Source organism: Electrophorus electricus, chromosome 11, assembly GCF_013358815.1.
Source record: "Electrophorus electricus isolate fEleEle1 chromosome 11, fEleEle1.pri, whole genome shotgun sequence".
Lineage (NCBI taxonomy): Eukaryota > Metazoa > Chordata > Actinopteri > Gymnotiformes > Gymnotidae > Electrophorus > Electrophorus electricus.
In genome coordinates, this window is record NC_049545.1 from 17,245,404 (window position 1) to 17,257,111 (window position 11,708).

Genomic DNA, 11,708 nt, shown 5'->3' on the forward strand with positions numbered 1-11,708 from the left:
CCTGACTGCGAATACCTGCCTGACCGCACGGATCTGTTTCATTTCGGTAATAAAACCTCTTGCAATTGGATCGTCTTTGACGTCGGCGGCACAGAAGAAGCGAGAGGCAGATCGAGCCAGAGTGCTCTTTATTCTCCATTAAACAAAGATCTTAAGAAAACTCACAAACAACCAAAAATGTAATATACTCTGAGGTTCTGGGTAGCGTTGCATTAGGCCTGCTAATGTGCAGCGCCCTCTCCAGGGACCTACAGGTTTAAATAGCGGGGAAGATGAGAAACAGGTGTATTACATTAAAAGGTAGGCGATTGGGAGCGAGGCAAGAATGTAGTATGGCCCCTTTCTGGAATAGGCGTGTCCCTCCTGGTGGATGGCCGACCAACCGTTACCGACCAATGTTTGTTTAATCGTTACAACACCTGAGAATACAGCTATAGAATGAATGGCATTAGTTGAACTGACTGCATGAGTAATTGTGTCACAGACTAAAAGTATTTATTTATTTTAGGAAACCAGATGAACTGATATTTTGTCCTTTCCTTTGAGGAAGAAGGTGCTTGAGATTTGGTTCAAATCTAACGCTGTAATTAATTTCTTTCACTTCTTCAGCTAAAACATGGGCTCTCGTGTGAATAACCTGATTAATGTCTGGCACAGACAGGTTCATGAAGCTAAAGGCTCTTTATGCACATGTGCATGTTGGATTCTGGATTTCAAATAAGACAAAAACCCCTTTCCACTGTGCATGCAGTATGTTGACAATGTAAGTGGGTTAAAAACAAAAACAAGCAGACCCAGAATAGATGTTCCCACCTTCCCGGGACTGTTTACAGGGAAGTGGGAGGCAAGAACTCAGAAACCAACAGGGCAAGTATTTCTAGCACATCTGCAAAATGGTACAGAATCACAATATGCCCTATACCACACACAGCTCATATGTCTGAGGTCCTGGTTTAGAAAGGACATGTCAACCCCCACCACAAACCCCACTCCTGCACACACATAGCCTAATTTAAATTCACTACCCACTTACATGCGGCATGAATCAGTCACCATTCATTTTCTCTTTCCAAACATGCAGCAACATTTTGCTCTCATGTCCAAGTTTTAACATTAGCAATTAATGAGTTATGTGGAATCATACTGACTTTATTTCATTAAGGGTATTCTTGGGTATAAATATGTTTCTGTGTATATGTGGGTGTGCATGTTTGAACCTGTGCATTTGTGAAGCTCTGTATGTGTGAGACTGTGGAGCTGCAAATTCACATGACATCCAAGCAGTGTTTGGTAATGCAGTACAAAGTAATGTGACAAAGTTGCAATGTAACAAAGGTACAAATTAATCTGTAAATTTTAATCTGATTAAACTAATCTGTAATCTAATCATTTTTCCCTGTAAACGAGTAGTGTAAATTATTGTAATCACATTAGATCTAATAATTTAATTTGAATTTTCCTGAAAAAAGTAAATGAAGAAATGTTGGTAACCTAAAGATACAGCTATGTATACCTATTAAACTGACAATTTTTAAATGAAAAGTGTAGAAAATTAAATCAATTTAACTTTGAATATAATAGATATAGTACTTTTTACAACACACATTATCTCAAAGCAGCTTTACAGATGTATGGCTCCAGGCCCCTAATGAGCAAGCCGGGGCGACAGTGGCAAGGAAAAACTCACTGGGCGGATCTGAGGAAGTGTGTGTGTGTGTATATATATTAGACTGGCTCCTCCTCCTACTAATTCAGAAGCACTTTGCTTGCAGTGCTGACGAAATCTCCCTGTCTCCTTTCTCTCTCTCTTGCCTTTCAAAATAATGTAAAAGTTTGTGATGGGGAAATTGAGACTGCATATTGTTCAATGAGCCTGATCTGGGGTCTGTGATGGTACTAGATCTTGGGGTATATGCTGAAAGTACCCTTTTGATAATCCTAACTCATTCTCTTTGTAGTTTTCTCAACACTGGCTCAAAGTAACACAGGCTTAATATGTTGCCTTATTTTACTATACTGCATCATCAAGAGGTGGCGAGAACACGGCATTCAGCTCTTATTTAGAAGATGTTTCGCCCATAGTAGTCAAGCGGGCAACACCTATAGATTTTATATCATGGGTGGAAACACTTGGACTGTTCCACACGTTTGAATGTTTCCCAATGACTGACTGTCCCAGTTGATGGTCTTGGCAACTAGATCAAATTTACTTGTTGCCCTATCACAGCTACCAGCCTTCACAGGTTTCTCTGAAATATCGCAGGACAGCTACATGTGTATGGAGAAGAGCGCCAGTAAATCTTGCGCTGACCCAACAGAAAGCTGTGCTCACATGGTTTGTATTGACAAGGAGAGGGGAGCTAGGCCATCCTTTCCACCTAGACAGCAGGGCAGTTATTCTTTCTTGGACTCTCAGCTATGGACAGCTGTGGATTCATCGTTATCTTTTGAGGATAGGGCTGAACCTTTTAAAAATTTGTTCCACTCAAGAGTCTGGTACCTGGGGGAAACTGAGTTTACTCCAATTCTTCCTACTCTAGCATGTGCCATTACTATGTATTCTGTGGGAATATGGTTGTCTCTTATTTCCATGGGACATGGCATTTCTTAGAATTTTGAGAGCAAATTTTACCCAGTTTCACCCAGTTCCACTGTTCATCACACTATATATTTAGAGCCACTACATCCTTGAAGCTTACTGTTTAATTGTCACAAACTCCTGGAGCTACGCTCTACCATGCCTCCCTCTTTCCACCGACGTCTCCGATCTGGTTCGCCAGAGTAATTATTACATACCTGATGTTACAAACGCCAGGAATCATGCTCAACCCCACACTGCCACGCCTACCTCTTCCCACACATGCCTCCGATCTGGTTCACCAGAATACTAGCACGTATCTAATAGTTGTTTCCCTCATCACTGCTCCCTTACTTAAGCTCCCCTCCCTCACACTCATGTTGCGAAGTATTGCCAACTTTATGTTCCATACCAAGCGGTTCCGTTACAGTTTTGTCTTCCTTGTTTTGGACTCTTGCCTGACCCCTGGAAACCCCCTGGACTCTACCCTGTGTTATTGACCTTGAACCAACCTGACTACGGATACTTGCCTGACCCCTCTGATGTTTGATTTCCCTAATAAAACCTCTTGTGATTGGATCCTCTTCCTTGTGTGTGTGTGCGTGCGTGTGTGCGCAATTATAACATCTGAAGACTATTCTCCTCATTACAAACCCCCTATTTAAGCTCCCCTCCCGCAGAAAACTCCAAGTCCTACTACCTCTCCCTATGGTTCCTACCTGCCTTAAATAAAACCTCTAGCACTTGAATCCTCTCCCCTGTGTGACTGTGCCTTCATTACATTCATTTCTTCTTCATTCAGGAATCTTGCAAACTCATAGAAAGTCAGGTGGACCTTGGTCAAATGGCAAATGATGTCATGTGGCACCTCTTGAAAGGGACCCAGTGATGCACTGGACATCTCAGTTTACATGCCCTGCAGGCACAGCTTTGTACCCACCAATCCTTAATGTTCTTCATACACTAAGTGAACAAGGCAAAGGCATAAAACACATCGGACATTTGAATGATCTACAGCTAAACAAATGTTTGATTTGAAAGTAATTTGCAAGCTTATATACTATATCTTGGTTTTAGTAAACCTCTCATGAGGTTTGAATACCTCATGACAGGCAGCTGTGGGCCCTGTGAGGGGTAAGGCAGCTCCATTATCTTTCTTCAGTGAGCTCCTGGCTCAATAGTGGGTGGTGAAGACACTTTTAGCATCACATTAAAAAGTATCTGTAGTTACATATACTGAGCCTGGAAGCTGGGCTTTCCAATTAAACTGAGCATCCGGGTCTGACATCAGCAGCTTTCACAGTGCTTTAGCCATAGTAATATAGTTGGGTACAAATTTTGTGATGAGTTCGGTGTCATATGTACAGCAGGTGCAAACCCTACAGGGTGATTTGATTTGGAGTAGCAAGCACAGCAATGGAAGCCAAAGTAGTGTAGAGGTGGTGCTCAGTGTATTGAGGCTGTGAAGTGATGAAAGGGCTTTATGCTGCTGCTAAGGTGGGGGCATGTCACCATCCATGTCCATTTCCCAGTCTGTAACATTCGAGATAGAGCATAAGGAAGCATAAAGAGGGAATGTGAGCATCTTATCCATTGTCTGATTCATCCTCCTCCCTGAGCTATTGTTTTGTCCTCTTCTTGATGTTTTGTGGGCTAGGAGCAGTATTGAGAGCAGTGCAAAGTGATTAAGGTCTTCCTGCCTCTGGGCCAAATGCGTGTGCATGTTATTGTTGTTCTTGTTGATGAGGTCGCTGTCCTCAGTGCTGATCCCTTTTTTATTTAAAAATATGGAACTGATGGGTCTCCCATGGAAGGGTTAACAGTTTTCCATCACTAAGTATATAGTGTTTAGAGGGAAATGGGAGGCAAGAACTCTGCAAGATACGTTTCAGCTACAGACTGCACATAATAACTGATCTTCAAACATTACAGCACAGCTCTTTGAGGTTGCAAGTATATGACACCATTATTTTAATTGCCATTCAATAATTAGTAGCTATATAGTGATTTTTATTATGGGGGAAGAAATAGATTTTTCGGTTTCTCTAGAACAGGACAAAAGTTGTGATAAAAAGCTTTATAAGTACCTTAAGTCTTTTAATCAAGGACAGCCCAAATTAAATTGATATAAACATTTTTTTCCAATGGGCACTACATGTAGAGACTACATGTTTTTTTTGCCAGCATGTGCTGAGAGAAAAACCTGATCACCCTGGTGTAAGCACATCTTCAACATGGTGTCAGAATAACATAGAATACATAGACTCTTTGGCAGAGGGTTACTGTGCTTTTCTTATCTTACTGCACAGAGACATACAGTGACATGCAGTACTGCTCAGTACAGACACACCAACCTGTTTATGTGATCTGTATTCAAATGGTGCATGCTCACATACAGATTGAGATCTTTGTGTTTTGCCGCTACATCGGTTGGTAAATATTGCCCGAGGCAGTGTAGCTATGTGGAAAGAAACAGGCGGAGGCAGAATGGCCAGAGAGAGAAACGTCACAGGCTGTACAGTCAGCCAGATCAGACAAAATTGCCTGAGGCCAGAGAGGCAGCTGCTGCCTGACCATCGTGCGCTCTGGCCTACACATGCAGAACTCAACCCCATGCAGTAGGAGGCACATCACAACACTCAGCTAGAAGCAGCAAGTGCTCAGTCTTACAATCTAACCTCCATCAATTTGTAATTATAATACATTCAAAATGATTGCTTTTAGTTATTTGTTGTTTATAATTGGAGTGTTTATACCCCTTTATACACTCAGCTGCGCTAAAAAGTCTCATTTGAACTGTCATGAGATGCCTTATATGCATTAAAGATGGTTTAAAAAAAGAAAAAAAAACAAAGTAAAAAGATATCATGTGCAAAACCAAAAAAAATCATTTATACAAGAAAATGCAAAATGAGAAAGTAGCTGCCCCATATTTTTGCAAGTATTAGAGGCACTGTAGCACAGAATTGGTAATGACTAAAAATCCTACTGCATACATTGAACTGTAGAGATGTTTCTGTTTTGATAGTGTTGAGTTTGAAACTTACAGCAATAATATTTTACTGGACAGACTTCAAAACATGATCAATTACCAGATCTTATTTAACAAGCTACATATAACGGTGAGCGGTAAAGCGACGGACGCATGTGCGGAGAAGACCGAGATTTATTAAGGGAAAATCCAGTCAGAGTCGGTATAACAGTCCAGGATCATAGAGCCAACATAGAGATTACAGGGATACACGATAAACAAAACAAGGGCTAGGATAAATGAAAGCTAGGAAACACAAAGCAAAAGCACACGAAGGCAAACAGGTCGAGCCGGCTATAACAAAGGCTATGAAACACGAAGGCTAGGATAAACACAGAGGCACGGAGTACAAACTTAAATACATGCGTACACGGGCTTTCAAGAACATAAGCACAATGAAGTAATCATTCAAATAAACAATTAACAGTCAAGACACGTGGCACACAACAAGGTTTAAATACGTGAATTTAACAAGGTAGAAACGAGGGACAGGTGTAAGCAATCAAACGAGGGGTGGAGAAAACGAAACTATGGCATGGAGCTGAAATACACACGACAGGGAAAACATGGAACACGGAAGATGGGACGGACTAATTGTGACACTACTACTCTTTTGTTAGTGTAAAATGGGAGTTTGCAGAGTCTAAAAGAGCACAATATGGTGTCTCATCAAGTTCTGTTTAATTCTAATAATTTTCTCTTTTTTTTATCACTTTGACATCTGTTAAAGGCAGTGTAAAGGCAGCCTGCAGCGTTCATGTCATTTAAATGTGGAGTTTATGTTCCAGTTTCTCGTGAGGGCAAAGATCTCTGGCACCACTCTCATTCCCTTTAGCCTGGATGGTTACTGCTATGTTTTTACATTAGAAGTAAATGAATGTAGACTAAAGCAGAAAGTAATAATAATAAAACTGTAATACAGATGTAAAACCTTCAGAGCTATACATTTCAAGGCTGTTTGCTCCTACCTGATCGGTATACAGAGTATCATCTTTATATCTTCAGATTTTCCAATCAATTCATGAGAGCAAGGTGTGAGTTTAAATTATATATTTGATTAAAGTGTCTGCAAAGAAATTGACAGTAGAGCTGGTGAGCTGATGCCCCTAAGAGTCCTCAGAAGTGCAACAGATGTTCAGCAGGGTGTAACTACCCTGGCCAAGCGCACAAGTTACCTTCAGTCACACAGTTTACCTTCAGGATTACAGAGAATATGTATGTCAGCGCACACATACACAGCCACACCAGCATAATTGCATGCACACACACAAACACATACAAGCAAGTGAACACACACGTACCTAACTATATGTAATCAAACTTTCTTTGGACGTACCCTTACATAAAATTCAATAACTAAAAATGTAGCTTTTGTAAAGTACTTTTTTGTAAAACAAACAAATAAAAATATTTTACCTTTTGCTGGTTACCCTAAAACCCCTTGATTTTCTTTTTCTATATAGTCAAGGCTTTGTATTCTGAAGATGTATGGAAATCCACACATACACACACACACACACACACACACACACACACACACACACACACACACACACACACACAAATACACGTGCATGAACAGAGGTAAAATCTAGTATACAATAATAAGAATAATAATATAACTGCAAGCAGCAATCCCTGAGGTCCAAGCATGTTCTGGCAATGTATCTTAAAATTTCAGTTACGTTTACTGTCAGTCAGACTGAACCAGACAGGGTGGAGCCCTTCAAAAAGTTGTTTTACATTTACATTTATATTTATGGCATTTACCAGACACTCCTAATCAGATCAACTTACAAAAGTGCTCTATCATAAACTCATAGATGTCATGATTGGCTGTCCTCCTGGTGTTCCTGTTTCCGTGGTTACCCTGTCTGTCTGTTTCCCTTTGCTTCCTGGTTGTTCTGTTCCTTGGTTTTGTTTTCTCCACCCCCTGTTTTTCCATGCCTGTTATTACTTTCACCTGTATCTGGTTTTGTGTTAATTAGTTCATACATGTAAACCCTGTCTGGTTGCTTGTGTCTCTGAATATATGTCTGACTACCTGTAAACCTGTATCTACCTGAATATATGTATGTTTCTCAAAGTTCTTCCTAGCATCTTTGTTATAGCCTGCTTCCTCTGTTTGCCATCATGTGCTTTTGTTTTGTATTTCCTAGCCATCGCTATCCTAGCCCTTGTTTTGTTTATCATGTATCCGCATACCCTCGGTGTTGGCTCTTTGACCCTGAACTACCCTTATGACTATGACTTTGAGAGTTCCCTTAATAAATCTCACTCTTCTCTGCACAAGTCCGCCTCCTTACCTCTCATTGTTACAATAGAATGCATTCAGCCAGTACAGTACGTTAGAGTCCAATATACCAATGATCTAGAATGCTGTAGAAATTCAGGGATCACTGCTTATGCCTAGAAGTACAAAATATATAAGGTCTATCCTAAACAATAATAAGTGTAATAAACAATAAGTACTAGAGTTTGTTAGACAACATCAGTGTAAAACAATACCCCGCAATAAGTATTAGTTTAGTCAATATAGGAGCAAGGTCAGTTGTCATTTAAATATTCCATGAATAGATGAGTCTTCAGTCTGCGTTTGAAGACTGCAAAGGACTCTGTTGTATGGACAGCAAGTGAAAGTTCATGAAGATTGAAGACCAGTCATGCTGCTGCATTCTGGACAAGTTGTAGAAGTCTGATGGCTCTTAGAGGAAGACCAGCAAGTAGCAAGTTGCAGTAGTCTGCACAAGCACCTGGGTAGCTTCCTGTGAGAGAAAGGGCCAAATCCTTTGTATGTTACAAAGGAGAAATTTGCAAGACTGGGTTAGATTTGAAACATGAGTTGAGAATGACAACTGGTTGTCCAAAGTTATGCCTAGTTTTTCAACCCTGTCTGGACTGGGAGGCCATAACATAGAGTTTTGAGTATTACAACAGTAGAAATGAGTAATGGAATGAATAACCAAAGTTGACAGCAAAGATCTACTGTATTTACAAGTTTTTGGTGTTTAAAGACAAGAAACTGGTGCAATCGCATCAGGAGTGACCAAGGCCAACACAACAAACAAAACCACACTAGAAAGAAAATGACGAGTAACTAAGCTAACAAAAAGAAACTTACAATGACTGTTTCTAACAGTGTAGTCAGTGTAAAGATAAACCCACACCCAAACAAAATGGCAGCCAATCTCTACCACCAGTGTGTAACTATATACAGGACAATATACAAGATACAAGAAACATATATTATCCAGCAATCAACCGAAGGGCAAAACAAAACATAAATCAAGGTGTAAATCCAAAGTCATACACAAAGTCTAGCAAACGCAAACTCAAAATCAAAATGTAGCAACAAGTCAAAACCAACAACACCAAACTCTTCTCCAATGAGCCCTCAGTCCTGTGCGTTGTCTCTTCCTCTTCCTTTTATTTTGTGCTCTGCTCACTGGAAAACCTGGTGTGGATCAGGATGGGGGACACCAGAGAGGAAGAGGCAAAACCTGGAACACAGAACACAGACATACAGGCAGACATAACACTAGGTTACGAGCAGCTTCAGATGGTGATACCAGGGAGTTCTCAAAGGAAACTGTGAGGTTATGGTAAGAGTTGGGAGTACTTGGGTTGTACAGAATCTCGGTTTTACTGGGGATGAGCTTCAAGTGGTGGGCTGTCATCTATGACGCAATGTCAGTCAAGCATGCTGAGATACGTTTGGAGAACTGCAAGTCAGAGGATGGAAAAGAAAGAAATAATTGAGTGTCATTGGCAAAGCAGTGGTAGGAAAAACCATGAGAAGATATTACATCACCAAGAGAATGAGTATACAAAGAGAAGAGAAGGGGGCCTAATACTGAGCCCTGTGGAACACCAGTGGAGAGTCTACATGGTTTGGATGTGGATCCTCTTCATGTCACCTGATAGGACTGTCCCTCCAGATAGGACTGAAACCATTTCCATGTGGAGCCAGTCACGCCAACCGGAAGAGCACAGAGAGAAGAATGTTGTGGTTTACTGTGTCTGCGGAAAGGTCTAGAAGAATTAAAACAGATGACAGTTTGGCAGCTTTAGCAGCATGAAGTTTCTCTGTCACTGCTATGAGGGCTGTGTCTGTAGAATGTGCCAATTTGTAACCAGACTGATTGGGATCATGCAGCTGTTTTTGTGTGAGGAAAAGAAACAATTGATTGTAAACTGCTCATTTGAGGGCTTTTGAGAGGAAAGAGTGAAGTGATACCGGTCTGTAGTTGGTAATGTTGGAGTCGTCGAATGTGGCCTTCTTGAGGGTTGGTACCACCCCAGTCATTTTGAATGCAGCTGGCACGTATCCAGAAGATAAGGAGCTGTTGATCATGACAGAGATAAAAGGAAGCAGATCTCTTGAAACTGTCTGGAACAGAGTGGAAGGAATTGGATCCAGCAAACATGTAGTCAGGAGTTGAAGAATTTCATCAGAAGAGAGGAGAAAAAGAAGTCAGAGAGTTGGATGATTGGAAGAGTGGGAACAGAGGAAAAGGACTGGCGGATTGCTGCAACATTCTCTTCAAAGAAGGTTATGAAATCCTCAGGAGTAAGAGATGAGGAAGGTGGGGGAGGGGGAGGATTAAGAAAAGAAGAAAAAATAGTCAAGAGCTTGCATGGATCAGTTGATGATGATTAAAATTTTCCTCTGTAGTAGGATGACTTGACAGATGTTACTTCCAGTGAGAAATTGGAAAGTAGAGACTGGAATGAGCTGAGGTCTGAATCTAGGTGAGATTTCCTCCACAACCTCTCTGCAGTACTTAGTCCTCTCCTGTGGCAGTGGAGTGTTTCTGTTAGACAGGGGGCAGGTGGGAAGGATTTTGCAGGTCTAGAGGAGAGAGGGCACAGAAGATTCATGGATGAGGAGAGTGTAGAAATTAAAGAATTTGTAACTGTATCTAAAGAGAGAGAAGATAGAGAGTCAGGGTGAGGAAGGGTGGACAAAATAGTAGAAGTAAGGGAAGAGGGAATTATGGAGTGCAGATTGCTATGCAAAGAGTAGGAACACATTGGGGAGGACTGGATGGAAATAGAAGGAAGGAAGAGAGAGAAGGATAGAAAGTGATGGTCCGAGAAGTGGAGGGGGGTGACTGCGATGTCTGATGTTGTGGTGGTCCGGGTGAAGATCAGGTCCCGAACCTGTTTTGAACAAGTATGTGAATAGTGGATAGTGCACTAAGTGTTGTTAAACAGAAATTAATAGGGATTATTTGTGTATATTAGAAACAGCTGTAATGTCCACATGAAAGATGTGAGTCATAAAGAGATGCATTGTAACATAATTTGTGTTACTATTGTTTTTAAACAAAACAAGTAATATTTTAGTTTTGCCTCAATTTCACCTCAATAAATATTGTAGTGCCCCCAAGAGGTAGCCTTCCACAGAGTATAATATTATTACCCTGTACCAAAATATGGTTACATTCTGATAACCCCTACTACATTTTTAAGAATTTCAGTGTAGAATTCTGCCCAGAATGATTGTTTGGCATGTAGCACCCAAACTATAATAAGAGTTTGATATTTTACGATAATTATTTACTTTGAAACTCAAAACATTACATTCAGACCAATTTTATACCAATTCAGTAAAACACCTAGATCTAGTATGAAATGTATTTTTTTAAATCATGGCAAACTGCAAAAGTTTCAGAAAAACACTTCATGGGTTTAGTGTTATGTCTCACAGAGATGCATTATCCAATCCCAAGATATTGTTTGAAATACAATGATACAAGTATAAGTAGAATTCCCCCATGTGACCAATTGCTAAACCTTAAACTCAAATATCTCTTACAGAGTTTGTTTTGCCCTCCCACAAGAGTTTTCGCCTGAACCCCTGTGAAGTTTAGAGTCCTTCCATCAAAGCATTCAGGAGTTAGAGCTATATATGTTAAGTATTGGCAGCAGAAACTCCACCCCTGTTTTTGGCTGGCATCTAGAAACTACACGGTGACATTTACAAATTTTTAAATAATTGTTACATTTCAAACTCTTGTGAATATCTGGAGACCAGATTTGTTTAGGTCTGCTGAGAAACCTAGGACTAGTTCTTGCTCAAAAATATGAGATTTT